Source organism: Aulostomus chinensis, chromosome 12 (assembly GCF_037954235.1).
Source record: "Aulostomus chinensis isolate RoL2024-O1b breed Wild chromosome 12, RoL_Achi_v1.0, whole genome shotgun sequence".
Taxonomy (NCBI): Eukaryota; Metazoa; Chordata; class Actinopteri; order Syngnathiformes; family Aulostomidae; genus Aulostomus; species Aulostomus chinensis.
This window is the reverse complement of record NC_141331.1, coordinates 14,258,467-14,273,125: the sequence shown is the minus strand read 5'-3', so window position 1 is coordinate 14,273,125 and position 14,659 is coordinate 14,258,467.

The following is a 14,659-nucleotide window of genomic DNA, read 5'->3' as shown; positions in this document are numbered from 1 at the left end:
AATATATATATATATATGAATATATATATATATATATGAATATATATATATATATATATATATATATATATATATATATATATATATATATATATATATATATATATATAAATAAATATCAGAATGAATGCAGTTTGAGAACCACTGTTCTATACAGTCCTGATTACCATTCACAAGGTCTCAACAAACCCCCGCCAGTTCCTCCTTCTGGATCAACTTAAAAACGAACAAGAGGGAGAGACAAGAACTTGGGAGGTTGGTGAAAAAGAGAAGATCCACGAGGGCAGCAAGAAGAAGAAGAGGCAAGTGTGTTTCTAATTTCCCATGGTGTACCTTTGTTCTGCTGGTTGTGTTGGAGTTGACTGATGAAGCCTGACTTACCTATGATAGCCTTTCCCGAGCACCCTCACCCCTCCCTCCCCCTGCTCTGCCAAAACCTACAAGGCAAATCATTAAAACTACACCACTTCCTTCCAGCTTTACCTCAGATCCCAATTTCTCCTCCCTCTCCTGTACCCTGAGACGCTGAACATGCACCTCAGAGTCCCATTATCATTCCTCTGCTCTTCTGCGCCCACCTTGCTCCCCTTGAGGAACCCCCCTCCCATCACCACCACCACCATCACCCCTAACCTTGATAATGTATCAAAGGTTTCTGTGCTATCCCCCTCAATATCTCCAGTTCAGATTTATTGAACGCACATGGGTTAACACAGGGTCAGCGGAACAATGAAATCTATTTTACTGGAACCCTGTAAGCTTTAGCAATAATAGCATGGCTGGAAAATATCACATATAAGCTAGAAATAGAATCAAATGTGAATTAAAGATATAAAAAATAATGCTGAGTTTTTACATTGGGTGCGTATAGCAGTCCTGATTGCAGCGGTCACGGCTGAAGTGTATCGTGTGTGTTGTAGTGCAGTATACGATCAACAGCGTAGAAAAGCAAACATAACAGTTGCAATATTTATGCGATTTTAAAACTCCTGGAGTGTGTTGTTTCATGTAGTCTCAGCCCGGCGTTGTTCTGCCTGACGGCAGCGAGGAGACTCTGGAGGCTGCAAGCCTTGATTGTGTTGTGAACCTTTCACAGCAGGCACATCTGGCGAATGGTCGGGTGTCTGCGGCCACTTCAACTACTTTCTCCTGTGATTTCTGTCGGCTGTTGTCAGACACCATGACGAGGATGCTGGTGTTCATGTCAAACTTCCTCAGCCTCCTCAGAAGATAGAGCCTCGGGTGAGATTTCTCGACCAGGATGGGTTCTCGTGATGAGTCTTGCTGGTCCTTTCAACCTCATCCATCATCAACATGGATGGAAGGTGTCAACCCCCCCGAGCTGTCAATTTTTTGGTTTAACTGACATTAAGACGTTGGGTGTTGAATGCAGAGCAAAATCAATGGAGGACATCAAGCTGGGGAAATGCGGTGTGTGTCGCTGAGGCAATAAAGTTGATTTGTCTGGTTTGTATGCACACTGAAGATGGTGGCCTGATAATGAATGTCAGTGTGACAGGGCGGATTACACAGGAGGCCACTGTCACACAAAAAGGCAAAATAACTTTTTGATTGTAACATCGATTTATACAATCTGCTAGTCTGTTTCACTAAGCCCTTGTTTAATTATTCATTTATTGGTCATCTTCATCGAATATAAAGATGATTAAAGATCAGTTATATTCAGCTCCTGCACATACCTGCACACCAACTACCATAAAACATTAACATGCAATGATCTTTGCTGGTACACTATAAAGGCGGGACCCCCACGGAGAGGAAGATTGGAGTATGACATCACATGCGTCATCTGCAGGGAAGAGTAAGAGCAGTGAAACAAGGATGCAGGAGAGAAATCAAAACCACAACTCTTTACAAGACAATCAAATATTAACATCTTTGACTTTTAAAATGAAACTGGAGTGATCATCTCCCTCTGTTTACCACCACCTTCAGTCACATGACTAATGTAACTTACTTAGGTGTGTTTCCATGACAACAGAGGTCTCTATCCCTTCAAGATGACGGCTGAGATTATGGTTGAAATAGCAGGTAAATTCAACTTGAATTAAGTTTTGTTTGTTTTTTTCCATTGTGAAACTGATTCCTTTTGTTGGTAAGCAGGAATACACCCACAAGTTCAAAATAGTGCCTTTTACACGACTAATAAATAGCACAAGACAGTATAAATCATTTGGTTGTTTTATTTGTTTGGGTTAGAAATGTTGGACTTAAGTCGGTTTGTTACTGTCCTGGTGTCAGTTAAAGCTGGAGTGTGGGGGCCAGTTGGAGGTTACTGCTGTCACTTGGGTGTTTTGTCTTTTGGCTCAGATATTTATGTCCACCGAGGAGTTTATGTGTCTGGTGCCTGTTGGACGAGAGTGAGACGAAGAACCGATTAGAGGTGGTGTCAGATCCAGTGATTGGTTCTGTGCATGTTAAGGAAAAAATGACTTCAATCAAGAATATCCAGAACACATCAATATTAATACCTAGTATAAGGTAATGCTCTGATTATCAAGCCTATCTGACTTAAGCACAATTGGATGTAGTGTAATATAATCGGTGGTAGTATTTTGTAGCTTCAGTACTACTACAGCAAAAAGCTTCACATACTGCATTGTGTATAAGGAGCTGGCTATTAATTTTGATGTACTGTAGAAACCTGCTTTTTAATATCCTTCAGCTGGTGTCGGAGCATGAGTTAGGTCCACATTATCTTGCTGCTAACATTGACTGTGTTATGCATTTGAATGTGTCTCTGTGTCTCTGTCTATTCGGACACTAATGAGACGTCCTGCTGTGCCGTCTATCTTAAAAAAGCTGCTGTTTTTATCCTGAAGATGCGAGGGAGACAGTTTCAGTGAGTATAAAAACACACACACACACACACGTCAGTAAGACCGTAGTGGAAACTGAACACTTGAATTCTCACACACAGCATTTAGATTTGATTTTGCGGCACAGGGAAACAGGACTTGCACCTTTTCCTCTGCAGTGTGTAATTAGCAGTGCCATCTGTATGCTGTGGGCTGTGAAAGATTGAGGTGAGGACAACACAGGAAGAGCACGACTGTCCATCCTCATTTACACTCAAATCATCGCTCCAGACTCACACCACTTTCTTCATCTCTCTTCTGCTCTTTTTTTCTCCCTGCAAAATGCTCTTCAAGATTAAGCCATCAGATCCAAACTGCTCCATTTCCTCTGCAGTGATGTGCTATATCTGTCCTGGGTGTGCCGTATTCTACTGTGAATTCACAGTATTTAACTGTGCCACATAATCCTGTGTGTTATCCTTACATTTACATGCATGTGAGGATTTTACATATTTTCATTGTGTCCTGTTGTTTGTCAGTGTGTCTCATCTCTATCTGTCTTTAGATGTCTCTCTCTCTCTCTGGGCTCCAGGCAGTAGTATTGGACTCTCACAGGAGGAGAACAGGTTTGAATGACGGGCTTGTTAACGGGGTCACTGATAATTCTGCTAATTAGCTGCCATATCACTTTAAGCTGCTAGATAAGACAGACAGTGAATCAGTGGTGGTTCAGGATTGTTTTTTTTAACTAAAGCGTCAAGTGAGAATTTGAAACCATGCAGTTAAGATATTTATAATACGCTACGTTCATGTCTCATTGTCTCCTGTTAAATTCAAGATATTTTGCATTCTTATTAAATACCGTGTTGCAAATTAGTCAGCTTGCCCTGCAATTACTCTTTTGATAACATCTGACATTCGTAACAGTTTGCTGTGTGCAGAGAAATACAGAGAGAAAGTGCAAAAGTAGCATCACTTTCACTCCAAGGAGTCTTGACCACTAGAGGTGTGAAGGCTCATTGATGAGATGTGTCAGGAGGACATCGATTCAGAGAGTTTGTGTTGGTAAGAAGTTGGAGGTAGAAAAATAAAAGACAGACACGTCTATATAACCGGCACGGTGGTGCAGTGGTCAGCACTGTCGCCTCACAGCAAGAAGGTTCCAGGTTCCAGTCCCGGCTCCAGCACAGGATCTTTCTGTGTGAGTCTGCATGTTCTCCCTGTTCCTGTGTGGGTTCTCTCTGGTACTCCAGCTTCCTCCCACAGTCCAAAGACATCAAGAGAGGACGAGGCTGATTGATACTCTAAATTGACTGTAGGTGTGAATGGTTGTCTGTCTCTATGTGTTGGCCCTGTGATGGAGTGATGACCCATCCAGGGTGAACCCTGCCTCTCACCTGAAGACTGCTGGGATAGGCTCCAGCCCCCTGCAACCTTTAACAGGATAAGCGGAAGAAAGTGGATGGATGGATGGATTTTGATATAACAGGAATATATCTCATTTCTCAGCTTCAACAAAGTGCTGTTGTAGCGGCCGTTGGCGTTACGCCCTCTCACCACCCTCTCTCCTCTTGAATTCCTTAAAAATGTTGACAGAACCTGAATTTTTCAACTGACAAATAAGCATGTGATCGTGTGACTGCAGAGACGGTGGATTTATTAGATTTATGCTGAATCCAAAAGTTTGGACTTCATCATTCTTGCGCATAAAGTTGCTGTGATTATGATCACTTTAGCTTTAATGCTCAACGTGCGTTCAAGCAGATGGAAACTAGGAATGATCCCACTCAAAAACATCACTCTTTCTTCACAGAAGCACTCACACAATGACAACAATCTAGGTTGTCTGCTTTATTTCTGTTGTCAGGATTCAGAAAACTTTTACCCCCCCCCCCCCCCCCCCAAAAACCCTCATGTAAACCAACACTAAAGGTCAGGAAGACAATGTGTCAACCCTGTCAGGCGACCTATTCGGTCCACAAAAACGAGATACATGACAAAGACACATTTATGTCTGTAAACCTCAAAAATAGACGGCCCGTTGGTTGTCACGGTCAGGAGCAGGAAATTAGAGAACCCTTTTAGTACTTAGCATATCAAAGATGGCAAAAAAATAAACATGATTTGTTCCGGGTATTAAAAAAGTGCTTGCTCATGAACCCATCATGACTTCAGAGTCAAACTCAGCACGGCTCACATGGTTGGTGGAGTTTCCTTTGTCGTAATTGAGGTGTTAGAAAAACATCAAATATGATAAATCCCCATAGGTCGGAATTGGCGATATTGACACTTCAGCTGAGATACGCGATGACATCATCAGACCTGCTTACAGATCAATAACAAAATCCCAATCGATTGGTCCTTACCTACATTCTATCATCCCACCAATTTTCATCAAAATCCTTTTACAGCTTTTCGACTTTCCCCGTTGATGGACACTTTTGATCTTTGACCTCCACTGAAACCATTACAATTTATTCATATTGACTAATTGCTTATTAAAATGATTTCAAAAAGCCCATTCTTATTTGTTCAGAAAACCATACTACAGCAAGTCAATGCTGAGATGAATAATCCAAAACAAAAATTGTTAATAATATTGATGAAACTTCAAAGGATAGTGAGCACGGGTAACGAAAAGATTGGTTTATGAGTCAGCGTTTCTTTTTTTTTTTGGTCTATTTTTAGAGACTGACCTGTTAAAAATCAATACACTGCAGTCTTTGTCAAATGAGAAAATGCGTTCCGCAGTTGCAGTGGACTTTAAACGGGCTTGATGCTGATGCAAGACCAGTTGCTGAGGGGTCCACTCACCTCCTATTGGTCCACATGACTCGCTAATGAGCTTCCCACGTCCACTTCACTCAGTGGGATTATCGTGGTGTTTAATATTGATATCAGCCATACTAATTATATCCCATTAATTATGGAATAAATAATTGAAAAGAAAAACTATACTCCAGCTATTGTAATTAAAGCACACTAATTAATGCATTAATTGATTTTATGTTAATTTAATTTTCCATGAAATTGGAAAAATCTTGGGAGAACACAGCAGAGTAAGACTCTTGGACAAGGTTGACTTTTTTTTTTAAGCACAATTAGACATCAGTGACAACCTTGTTCTTGCAGCTTGGAAAAAAGTTAGTTTGATTTAAGAATGAAGAGGAAGTTCCTGTCAATCAAATCACACAAGCATGCGGATAAGCATACAATTTTTCTGTAACAAGGGAGGATGTTAAAACCACCTTTTCATCAATCAGACCCCAGACAGCATCCTTCCCACCCAGAGGGATTTTATCTCCTCGAACCAAAACACAGAACTATACCAAAAAAGATGCACAAACGAGTGGAATGGAGGCATATATCTGAGACCTAGATGAGCCTTTGTTCTAAAGAGAGAGACAGAGAGAGAGTGAGACGATGAAAAACGTCTGGGATCTGGGTCAGAGCTCTGTGTTGCAGTGCTGAGTGTTTTTCTGTACTGCACACTGTAATACGTCTCCAGATAGGCTGAGATGAATCTCTCTGGCAGAGCATCACTGACTATATCAAGCAGCGAGTCAACTGTAATACGCAAATAGCAATCAGAATTAAAATGTGCGCGCGCGCACACACGCACACACACACACACACTGGCATGCTCAAGCCTCAGCCCTGGTCATGTGAGAGCTGTCATCTCCAGCCAATGAGGCAAGCAGCCACTTCAGGTTATGAGACTTTGAGTGGGCCAGCTGAGGCAGACTATTCCTGCTGTACAATCTGCTCCCCCGTCTGCCTGCCAGATCCCCTAAAATACCACAAGAGGGATTCTCAGAGTCAGCAGCAGCAGCACTGATTTCTTCTTTCCCTCCACTTTCACCTCCCAGCCACTGCTTCGCCTGACATTAGCATGAAGGAGCGCTATTAGATTAGCAGCACAGCGAGCCAACCAAACCCCTTTCCCCCCCCCCCCAAAACTGCGTTATGCTTTTGTAATGAGATGAAACTTCACAGGTCACCACATTCATTTTTGTGGCATGGTGCTGTCTTAATTCACTTTCATATTCTGGCACATGCAGGCACTCTGGACACAAAAAGAACCACTGCTGTATAATGAAGCGACAGAGACGTTTGATTGACATTAACACGGTGACTGTAGATCTAAATTTCTCGGCTTGGTGGAGAGGAACAGCGATGGGGAACACAGTAAATCAGCTTGTCAGTCAAAGTGGGTACCTGCCGCTGCTCGGGCACCATTATCATACATTCTCCTGCAAAAAAACAAACAAACAAAAAACCCCAGAACAGAACAACAGTTGTGTTGCTGAAGCAGGAAAGATTCAGCAGCAGTCATTATCACTAATGTGTTGCTTTAATTGAATCAATCATTTGAAGCGACTGTAATGACTTGAGACTTCTGTTTAGTCCCTAGGTATTACATTCATCGTTCCTAAGATTACAAGATGTGCACATAAAGAAACACTCACCCACAACCTGATTCTTGCTTTAAATAGCAACCCCCCCCCCCCACCACCGTATGAGGTTATCATCAGGCTTTAGGTTTAAATGGATTGTAGGTTAAGTTGATTTTTAATCCTACAGATCCTTCGGGGGGTTGAACAAGGTGTATCAGATCAATTCAGCTGCTTATCAAAGAGCTTGTAGCAAAGAAGAGATGGTGCTGTGGGCCCCGAGGCACCCAGGATGAGTGCGAGGTATCTGCTGTATCTCTGCTTCGCTGGTGGGAAGGAGGTAGGTGTCATATATGCTGTTATCAGCAGAGTAGGACTGTTTCCTTCTATCTCTTCTATCTCTTATCATTGGCATAAACAAAAGGCACTTTGAACAATACAAAATGGCCCGCAGGCACAAACGGCCATCTAAACTGGCTTCCCTCATCGTCTTTTCCTTTCTTTTCTTTTGGTTGTCACAGTGAAGAGACCAAAAAGGAAATGTACCCAGTTCACACTGACAGCCCTCATAGATTCTTATCTTCTCTCACTTGTCTGCTCCTGTTTAAAGAGCCATTGTCCTGGGTGACCACAGGTGAAGGACATCAGCTTTTCGGTTTGATCTCGCTTTGACTTGTTTCCTTTTCTGTGAACTGATGAAAGGTGAGGATTAAGAAGAAAACCATACTGAGGCTTTAGAATCTACTCGGAGATCTCATTAAGGAGGATATATAACAACACAAAAGGCTTCTATGGGTGTATGTTCTATTTCATATAGTCTGTTTTCAGGTCAGCATCTGCAGTGTATACCATTTATACCTTCAGTGTCAGCAGTCAACACGTGTAGACAAGATGATGTAGTCCAGCGTTGTGAGCCTGTGTTCCTGCTGCCAGACCAGCCACATCCTGTTGATGTTCTCTGCTGCTGCCAGGATTGTCCCGGCAATGTCCACACAGGCTCTCTTACTGGAGGGCAATCTGCCAGTTCTGCAGTTGCTTCCCTGTGGAGAACAATTCATGCTCTGGGTCTGACCGGGTGCACTCCTTGACCCAGACGTCGTTTATTTTTTTTTTTTTGGAGGGGGGGGGGGGCACCACAATGACACTATTAATGGAATAACAATCCATCTACTCAGACCTGAAGACAAAACTCACGTGGTGGTGCTTCCAAAGTAGTGATCTAAAGTCAGGTCTATGTTAGAGATTCAATAACTGATGTCACAGTCTTGTAATCAAAGATAGCCTGCTACAAATATCTTACAGGCAGAGTCTTCATGTTCTCCCTGTTCCTGTGTGGGTTCTCTCTGGTACTCCAGCTTCTTCCCACTGTCCAAAGACATCAAGAGAGGACGAGGCTGATTGATACTCTAAATTGACCGTAGGTGTGGCTGTGAGTGTGAATGGTTGTCTGTCTCTATGTGTTGGCCCTGTGATGGACTGGTGACCTGTCCAGGGTGAACCCTGCCTCTCACCCAAAAGCCGCTGGGATAGGCTGCAGCCCCCCCCACGACCCTTAACAGGATAAGCAGAAGAAAGTGGATGGATGGATGGCAATATCTTACAGTGTTTGAAATTTAGGAATATCATCTAACAACCTGCTGCTAAGGTCAATCAACAACCTGTAGAAATGTACCTGTAAATGATGCACTGAGCAGCCTGACCACAAACACACCACATATATGCTAACGGTATATGATGCTCCTCCCTCACCACTTCCTGTTTCCACTTTTTGTTAAATCCCTCCACATGACATTCCGAGCGGCAGCCCGACGCATGGGGATGACACACTGATGTAGCTGAGTATTGGCTTGCCTTGTAGACCGCGTCTTACGCACATGTATCTGATTGATGGTCGTACACGAGATTATTAGATCCGACTCACAAGGTTGTAAAAAGGTTTGTAGGAGGCTTTTTATAGCAAAAGGCTGTGTCAGCTCGTTCTCATCCCTGGTCATCAAATAGCGTCACTTTCACTGACTTGCAAGACACCATTTTTTGTGACTGTAAGATGAAGCAGGTGCAACCTGGATAAAAATGTGCTTTAATCCAAACTATAAATTGTTTTTTGTCCCTTAACTAACCACACTTTAGGTATAGTGCTGATATATCAGTGTAGTGCTGCTGATATATCATAATAATAAAAATACTTCTCGACCGTCATGCACTACTGCCTCCCTGCACCCTTGTGTTTTTGATCGGAGGTTCTGATCTGATCGGTGTTAATGGCGGTGGGCTTTAGTGTCCCAGTTGTTATAACCTTCAAGCCTGTATGAAAAAAAAAAGTATTTATGTATTGTAACTCCAAATTTTACATGTATGAATATAATTGTAGCCCCTCAGGACTCAAGCCCCCCGCTGAAGAAAAAGCCGTTCTTTGACCAAAGCTCAGATCCCATTGGTCTTAAACTGCAGATGCAGACTGGAAGCCCCTGCAGGGCACAAGGATGCAAAAGAAAATCTTCATGAATCCGCATGTGCATGAGGGATGAAACCGCTCACGCCGGCTCTTGGAGGGCCCGCATATAGAATCTGGAGTTGCGATATGTAACTAACGATCAGTCTCTTTGACAGTCGATTTTTCCTGAAAGTAGCAGTTTCCATCGTGTGTACAGTGAATATGTCTCCTTGACTTTCATTAACCTCTCAGTACGCTCTATCAGAGAGAGGGGAATGTGCTACAATAATATCCCAGTGACGACACATGGGTCAGGACCCCTCTGATTCTGAGAGGGGAAAATATCTCATTAAGAGAGAAAGCCTTTGGGACACTAAAGCAATTTGGCTTGCCCTCTGTTCTCAGGAACCAATTAAAACATTAGCCTAAACTATCACAGTGCTCACAGATGTTGATCCACAGCCATGACATGAGTTGTGTGCGCAACGTTGAAAAGTCAAAGCTGCAGCGGTGGCTCCCAAGGCTGAAATGCTAATCACAAAATGTGACAAAAACAATGCGTAATGTGAATTAAGGCGGTTACCCAGGGAAAATGACAGCACTTGACCACACGAGTGCATAGCAGCTGATTAAATACTTAAAAAAAAAAAAAGTCCCTCTCACCCTTGCAGGGTGCTTCTGTGTCATCCTCCAGCTCAGGTCCTCTTCCAGGGGCCTGGGAGCTTGAGGGATCTAAGCAGTATCTTAGCTGTTCCTAGGACTGTGCTCTTCTGGACTGAGGTTTCAGGTGTTGGTCCTGAATCTTCTGGAGCCACAGTCCCAGTTTGGGGGTCACTGCCCCGAGTGCTCCTACTACCACGGGGAGCGCGTCAGCCTTGACCTTCCAACCCTTTGTAACTGTTCTAAGATATGTATTAAAAAAATGTTTGTGTGTGTGTATATATATATATATATATATATACACACACACACACACGAGAAGAGAATGAACAAAGCTCACCTCAGACGCCAGTCATTGCTGTCTTACTGTTTCTGCCCACAGAGTTGTACTTCATTTTCCTTCCCAAGATTTGATTCCAGTCTATTAAACTCTGCTTCCTGGCCAGCTGAGAAAGTCTCAACAGCTTCATTCTGAGCTAATGAATCTAAGTCTATCCATAACCAAATTTAACTCTGTGAAATTTCTGGATAATGCTGGCCTGTGTGGAGACTGGTCCTTAATCTCCCCTCCAATCTCTTAACTCAATTCAACAATTACATGCAAATAATACACAGATTCCAATCACTGCCATATTACTGGGGCGCAAATAGAAAAATTCACTCCGATCTTTCATCACAAGAATAATTACAACATTTTTTTTTGTGTGTGTGTGTGTGTGTTTTTCTTGAACTACTGCTCGGAACGTTCACTTGTATTTGTTCTCTACTACAATACTAAATTCACAAAATGATTCTTGAAAAAAGAAGTCACTTTATTTCATCCTTTCAGTTACACACGCCATAGAAAGATCAGGTGTTTGTCATTGAAAGAATCTCTCCAAAAAAAAAAAAAAAAAATCTGATTACACATGAGTACTACTTCAGATGTGAATATGCTTCACCGCTCCTCCTTTCACTAGATATAATAAGAGGTGAGTCTGTCGTTCTGTGGAAAATTACCAGGGGATATAAAGTCCTTGATTCAGGCTGCTCTACCAAACAACCAGACTTGCCTCCTCTTGCCAAAACCATATTTACAAGCATTCGGAGCATCGATGACAGAGTGCTGCAAAGAGAAAACATTTAAGCATCACCTCTGACAGTTGATACCCTCATAGTTCATAAGACTGACAGGAAATGAGTGCAGATATGCTGAGTCCACAGGGCTCAGCCTGAGCGATGTCTCTGGGAGGTCATGTGATGACAGTTCAGAGTAGCAGGTCGTCACCCCCTGACCTCGGTGCTGAATAAACGGAATGAATCCCACAATGAATCCCTGCAACTCGCCGAGGTGAATGACAGAAAGAGGCTGCGGCTCCAGTGGCTGTCTGAGAGTTATCAAGCATTTCATCAAAATGCTATTATTTCTGAGTTTCTATCTGCATCGGAGCTGATATTCGCAGCTACCCGATGCCTCATTAGCCTCGCCGCTATGCTGGATCATCCCTCTCGACCCCTCAGTGGTCCAATCACCTCTTGACCTTATGAAAGAGTGTTAGTGGGATTCAGCCCAGCACTTTCAGACACGCTGGAGTTTCACCCCAGCACCACTGCCAAAAGCATGTCTTTGTTCAACGCCCGTTACAGGCAGGAGTCAGTGGTCCAGACTCAGTGGTTTTTGGCTGATCCGGGGTACTGTGACCCTCCAGGGGGAGGAACACATACACCTGTATGAGAATTTGTCTTCAAGTGGTCGTTCGTGAAAACCTGAACCCGTAAAGACTTTCACATCTTTTTTAATCACAATCGACAGCATTCATTAACATTTCTTGTTTCTAATGGTTACAATGCACCACACTGATTTACACTGATTTAGGCTGATTTCTAACACAAAACCATATTAACAGTCTTCACTCTTGCTATACAATAACAATCTAAGGACTCAAGTATCTGGCCATGTTCACCCTCTAGCTTAGTGGTTAGCATGCTTACATCAGGTATCACTTTATAATACAGCCTACATTTTTTAATGTCTTCCCAAAACTTCCGGTGTAGCTTTCTTGTACAATTCCATACATATGAAATAGGTCCTTTAAGTACCAGTTCTTTCTAGTACAACAGTTAATGTAGACCATCATATGGTAGTAACAACACAATATTATAGCCAAGAATAGAGAAGTTATAACTGAAAATATCCATTAATCTTTTTTTATTTCTATTGTGTAACATATGCTGCGTTATAAGGAGCTGGAATCTATCCCAGCTGATATCATATTCTTTGAGTAATACTGGTGGTTCTCCGGTGTTGTGTGATGGATGTTTTCAACCTTTCTCATGGCAGTTGTGACACTCTTTTTAAGGGACATAAGTTTACTGGGAACCTTTGACAGGTTAACACTCCGGGGATTTATTGTGTGTAGTTTCTTCTTGCACCCTGAGGTAGAGGGACATACATGAAGTATATACTTGTATACAGTGTCATGGCAACTGATGAATTTCACTCCAAACCCGACAGTTACAAAAGTCACTAACGAAGGAGATGATGATGGTCATAAAAATGTCAAAAAATACTCATGAGTTTTTGAGAGTCAACCAAATTGAAACCATTGGGCCAACAGTCGATGCTGCTTTGCAAGACACACACACACACACACACGCACACACACACACACACACACACACACACACACACACGTACAAACAGTACAGTACCTCTTGGCTATCTATGACCTAAATCCTCTCTGAACTCCTCCCTCTTGGCTCCTCTGATTCTGTTTTCACTCAGTCTGTCTTTCTGGCAATTGAAAGAGACCTCATACACTCACTCTTGATCTTCTTTTTCATTTTTCACGAGAACAGACACTCAAACTTTTCAGAAAAACAATGAACAATTCATCACTGATGCACTGTCTTTCAGAACCTACCTCTCTGCTGTATCGTTGCTCTCACCTCCCGAGTCCACGGCTGTAAAGGAAGAACAGGTGTAGAGTCGACAGAGAGGTTGTCGGGGCTGCAGAGGGTTAAATGCTGCCTCTGACCCCCACTGATCACCCTGCTGAGTCAATAATGCCACCCGGAGACTGAGGGCACGGGGAGGCACACATGGCTCTGCTTTGAGAATTTAAACTAGGTGAGACTTCAGTGGGCTGCAAGGGGAGACGGAGGGAGGGGAAAGTCCTCTGAGGGTTACCGTATGCTCAGTAAGCCCTTTAACGACTGCACTCTTTAGTATGAGCCATCACCAGGATGATATCCAGGCAGCCAACACACACCTCGACTCTTCAAACTCGTCTCTTTCACCCTGAGAGTTTTTTTTAACGCATCCATAAACATTTATAAAGCAAGATGTATTGGGTTTTTCACTACTGTGACTTAGTGCACTCACAGTGATGTTTTTATGCTGATTCACAGTCAATCTCATGAGCGCTGTTTCCATAAAAAATAATTTTGATGTGTATTTTGATGATCACAAGAGTAAAGGTTGATGGAAAAGGCAACGTTTTAATGAAGTTTGTACTCTTGATTTAGATGTTTTTCTTTTTCAAAAACATCACAGCTCCAAATGATAGATGGAAACCAATTTATTCAATGAGCTCTAATATTCTGAATCCAGCTTTCTGGAATCTTCCTGGATATTCCTGAAGTGTTAAAACAGCAGACATGGTTGATACCAGCTAGCCCAAGCGAGCAATTGCAAACTGTCTTAACTGAAGTAATTCCTCAAGATTGTTTTAGGCTGATAACAACTTTTTTTTCTAGTTTATGAGAGCTTAAAAGAGCGAAATAATTATAATAATAATTGTTGACTCGTTGGTGAAATGGAAATAACAGCTTGCCTGCTTGCATTAGCACCATTTCTGATGACAATTACAAAAAAATAAGCATCGCGTCGCCTCGTTTGTTTGCTCTGAACCAGTAAACGTATACATCTCCCTTTGAGAAATTTGCAAAATTTGCTTAAAATCAGCTTGACACAATCAAAACATGAATAACGTTTATAGAAACAATGGGAAAGGATCTGGTGTGAGACGAAGCAATGATTCACGAGCTAAAATAGCCTGGTGAACAACAAAGCTCTAATCAGCTACCCAGCCATTCTGGAAATTACTCCTTTACATGGGCGAGTCTCTTATGAAGTCAGGAGACAAGCAGCAGGGACATAATACACTCCTGAAAAGTGTTATGGGCTCAGTAATATCCACTCTGGAATGGCATTGATGAATGAGGTTGCTGGACTATGCTGAGGTGTATTGAGCGTGAGGAAAGTGAGAAAAGAATATGGAGAATGGAGGATGGCAGTTGGATGATTAAGCAAAGGTTGTGGAAATGGCACCTCTGATAGTTATTTCAGACATGATTGTGCTCTACGGTGT